Raw genomic sequence first — 5,000 nt, forward strand, 5'->3', positions numbered from 1 at the left:
CTTGGTGGGAGGCCTCACTCAGATGACCAAATAAAATTATTGAAATAGTATGGTAAACTAATCATAATAAGTTTTATATTTTTACATAATGTTCCATAAATAAATGATAAAATGATTGCTACCAGGGCGCATCGGTGCCTCCCATGGTATAAGTGAATCCCACTCTTATGTACTAATAATGAAAGTCAAGTAATATATCGTATCATATCCGACCTCTATTCTGAAAGATCTCGTACAGTATCCGGAAGAAAGAAAACTCATTTCCACCAGAACTGAGCTATGACGCAGTATGCGCGTCCTTGGGTTTGACGTGTGCTGGTATCCATTGTATTTTTGTGTTTAAATTTTGATCTTCGTTTAGTGTGTATAGTGTTTGTTGTATTTCATATATGATTTGTTTGTAGTTTTTTAATTTATGATTTATTATGCTCTGTATTGCCGATTGGGAATCTGAGAAAATTACTGTACTTTTTCATTTGTTATTTTGTATGTATTTCAAACCTTGCTTTATTGCAAACAGTTCTGCCTCTCTGATTTGAATTTTTTTTTGGTAGTCTCCAGATTGTTGTTATGTTTTTTTCTTGTACATATATAGCTGCTGATGTAGATCTAGGTTCTTTTATTTTGGAGCCATCTGTGAATATTTTTTGGTAGTTTCTATATTTTATGTTTTCCATTTCTCTAAAGTGATTTAAGATTATCTGTTGAGGGAGATCTTTAGTGAAATTCTTAATAAATTGAGTTTCTATATGTCTAGAAATGTCATTCCATGGTGGAATGGGAGAGATGTTTGGTATGCTGCTTACTTTCATGTTATGTTTTATTTCTATGCAAGTTCTTATTGTTCTGTGTACTAGCGTTTTTTTTTTTTATCTTTGATGGGGTTATATTTTTCTATATCTATGTTAGTCTTCTTATGGGCATATTTTCAGGTTTTTCTAATATCTTTATCATCTGTTTACATTCTAGTTCTCTTATTCTTATTGATATGGGAGGTTTGTTTGTTAATGCTTGGAGGGCTATTATTGGAGTTGATTTAAAGCATCCTGTTGCCAATCTCATAGCTGTATTTTGTATGGTCTCCAATTTTTTCATATCTTGAATTTTGGCTGTTCCATAGATTGTGATTCCGTATTCTATTTTAGGTCTGATGTATATGTCATAAAATTTAATTAATGATTCTCTATTTGCTCCCCATTTATGTGATGACAATTTTTTCATTATGTCTAATCTGTTTTGTAATTGTACTTTTAAATTGTCTATATGTTTTCTCCATTTTAATTTTGGGGCATCAAGTTTTATTCCTAATATATCGTGGTTACTTACAAATTGTAGTTCTTGGTTATCTATTTTAATATTTGGAATGTGATCTATTTTTCTATTTGTAAAACACATTATCTTACTTTTTGTGAAGTTTATTTTCATTTCCCAAGTGGTAGCCACTCTATCTTTTTTAATCCAATTTCGAGTTTATTTTTTGCTTCTATTAAGTTTTTGTCCTGTGTTAATATTGTTATATTGTCTGCATAAATTGTCTTAGTTATTTCTGTTGAGAGTTTCAGATCTGTCATCATGATGTTGAATAGAGTTGGGCTTAAAGGTGAGCCTTGTGGAACGACAATTAAGATTTTGCCCTTATTTGAACTTTGGTTTCCTATTTTAATTATGTAGGTTCTATCATTTAAGAAATTGTGGATCCATTTTAATATTGTTCCTCTTATTCGTAGTCTTGCCATTTTTATTTCCCAGGATTCTTTTTTTTCTTTATCTATAATTTGTTTAGCTTTTGCTAGTAATGTTTTGTATTCAATTTGATTTTCTTTATTTGGTTTCTTCCTCTATGTGTTATATGCTTTTTTTTTTTTTTTTTTATTTCTTTACATTTGTCATTCCACCATGGCTTATTTGGTTTGTCTATTCTATTTTCATTTTTGAACTTGAAATAAATTTCTCCTGTAGTTCTTAAAAGGTCTGTTAATTCCTCTAGAGGCTTTATATTTGCTACATCTTTAGCTTTTAGGTCGTTTTTGTAATCTGTCCATCTTTCTTCTTTAAATATCCATTTCTTTTCTTTTATTTGATTTATATTAGGATTTATGTTATCTCTTATTATCACTGGTAGGTGATACCTGGTTAGATGGGGGCCTGAGCTTATTACTAGGTCTATTGTAGTTTCCTTTGCATTTCTTGGGTCTATTTTTGTTGTTTGGCCTGGTGGGGTTAATAGTATTAAATTATTTTGATTTATTAACTCAAAAATATTTTTTCCTGTTCTGTTTGCTAATTTTAAATCTATCCTTGGATTCCAGTGAGGGTGATGACTGTTGAAGTCACCTATCATTAGTTTTGGATTTCCCAATTGTTCTATGTAATATTATAATTCTTTTGTTTCAGTATTGTTACATGGATTGTATATTAATAGTATATATAACCATTTATCTTTGTAATTTATTTTTAATCAGAGTGTTTCTATTTTTTCTTTATGTCTATCTATTAAGTCTAATTTTTTGAACTGTAAATTTCTTTTTATGCAGATGGCTAGACCTCCTCCCACTTGGTTTGTTCTATCTTTTCTAATTATTTCATAATTGTTGATGTTGAACATATCTTTGTTTTTTAGCCATATTTCAGATATACCTATTAAATCAGGTTGTTCTATATAAATCAGATAGTTTAATTCTGTTGTTGTTGTTTTTTTTTGTTTTTTTTTTATCTTTCGTTCCAGTGTATTACTTTATTCATAGATATATTTTATAATTGCTTTTATAATTGGGGTCAAATCATTTATTGCATCTGTTATAATTTCAATTATTGAGCTGTCAGTTTTAATATTATTTACTATCTTTTTTATTATATTGAAAACTTCTTTGATTGTGTTTAGCCAAGAAAATTCTTCCTCTTTTTTTCTTCTTCTTCTTCTTATTGGGTCTCTTATTTGAGTTGGTAGTGACCACATTACAGGTGATTCGTCTAATTGAATTAGATTTTTTTCTTGCTTTTTATTTGGATTTGATTCAGACCTATTGGTTTGGTTTGATTTTTCTGGTGAATATGTTGGTTCTTTTTGGTTGTTGTTCCTTTTAATTTGCTTTTTAGGAGTTCTTTGTCCTAATTTTAGGCTATCCTCTTTTGTTTGTTTTTAGTGTTTGTGCATATGTTAGGGGTGTTGTATCTGCTGGGTGTTGGGTGGTTGTTAGAGGTGTATTGTCTGTTGGATAAGGAATGTTTGTTTGCGGTGTGTTGTCTGTTGTTTGTTTGTTTGTGTGTTGTTTATGTTTGGGATGTGTTTGGTGGGTGTTCTTTGTTGATTGTGTGTTTGTTTTGTTTTGTTGTTGGTCTTTTGTGAATGAAGTCAAGTTTTGGTTTGAGTTGGCTGTGAGAGTTGTATTTGTGTTGGCATTGTCTTGTTTTTGTATTGGTTTTAGTTCTTGTAGTTATTTTTTGATGTTGTAGTTGTTAGGTGGTGTGCTTTGTGTGTTTATCTGTTGTGCCTTTAAGTGAATTTTACATGAATTTGTGTTTGGTGAATGATCTTGTTGGCAGTAAAAACAAAAAGGTTGGTTTGTATATTCTTTGAAGTTGTGATTGAACTGGCTACATTTGCTGCATCTCTTTTTGTTTTTGCAATTTATGATCTTATGACCATATCTTAGACAGTTATAACATTTTTGAATTGGGAAAGTATATTGGTAGATTTGATAGGAGGTATGTCCTATAGCTATTCGTTCCGGCAGTGGTCCTTTGAAAGTTATTCTTAAGGATCTAGTGGGGATCCACTTGGTTTCACTTTCTTTGTCTTTGTTGTTGTTTTTTATTCTGATTATCTCTACTATTTCTGAGTTTGTGCCCTGTAGTATTCTGGTCTTATTTTTTATCATCTCTGGATCTATGTCTACTTCAATTGGAAATATTGTTCCATAATTATAATCTGAATTCCTGCTTGATGCAGGTTGTTTGCATTTTATTTCCCATTCTCCCAGTTTGGTTATTTCACTTAACTGGTTGAGTTTTTTTATATCATCTACTTCAAATCTAATTGCTCTTCCTCTTGCTAGTACTCTTAGAGTATTTTTGATGATATATTTCTGGAATATTGACTCATTTATGGCATTTGTCAGTTTGATGGGATTGTTTAAATTTTCTGAGTTTGATTCATCTGTTAAATCTATGAGAACTACATTTTGATTTTGTTTTGCTTGCCTGTTTACTGTGTCTTCTTCTTCGTTAGTTTGTTGATAATTTTCCTGGGGGTGTTCTTCAGTATTGTCTTCCTGGGGTCTTGCGCCGGTGTTTTCGTTTCTTGGTTGTTTAGGAATTGTTTTTTCTTCGTTGTTGCAATCACTATTTCTTCGTCCTCTGTTGTTTTGAGGATCTATTATCATGTCCTTCACTAATCCAGGTTTTTCTCCTGGGTTTGGATGGAGTTTGTGGTGCCCATTTACTATCTGAAGTTCACTTCACAAGCACTAGTGTTTACTCTATAAAGGTTCGTTCGAAAGTCAGAAATCTTTTTTCTGGTTTGTCTTATTTATTATGTGAATTCTCTTAAGTCCTGGCATGGCAATAAGTCGCGAGTGAGTTTTGCACTGCCTGGAGTTTTCCAAGCTGTTTGGATGCTCTTGATGGATATTTATTTATTTTTTTTTTTATTTTTTTTTATTTTTTATTTTTTTTTTTGTGATGAAACCACCAAATACTGGATCAATAATTTGACTATAAGTCTCATTACAGTGTTATTGCTTGCCTTGGTAGATGCATCAGAGAGATAGATTCCTGTATGTTGACGCTGGTGTGAGCGACAGATCAGATTTGAGGAAATATCTGGAAGAAAATAAAGTTTGAGTTGCAGAAGAAACAAATTGGGCCTTCTCGTCTATTCAGTCACCATTTGTTTTGAGATGATGCTTTCTCTACCTAATGAAACTATTCCCAGGTAGAGATGTCATTGTAGAACAAAAAATCTTTCTACAGGTTGCCATGTGTGAGGTGCTTCTGAAAAT

General features: G+C 31.4%; 1 protein-coding gene and 1 pseudogene across 1 annotated transcript in view; one reads left to right on the top strand and one right to left on the bottom strand.

Moving 5' to 3' along the window:
- LOC147471444 (uncharacterized) overlaps positions 1 to 1,425 on the bottom strand; it is a 1,562-nt pseudogene extending 137 nt beyond the window's left edge.
- Positions 1 to 5,000, top strand: part of LOC147471443 (uncharacterized) — an 11,171-nt gene that overhangs the window by 3,663 nt on the left and 2,508 nt on the right. The window lies entirely within an intron of this gene.

The sequence above is a fragment of the Penaeus japonicus genome, unplaced genomic scaffold (genome assembly GCF_977035675.1).
Source record: "Penaeus japonicus unplaced genomic scaffold, GWHDUDI00000001_assembly GWHDUDI00000008, whole genome shotgun sequence".
Classification (NCBI taxonomy): Eukaryota; Metazoa; Arthropoda; class Malacostraca; order Decapoda; family Penaeidae; genus Penaeus; species Penaeus japonicus.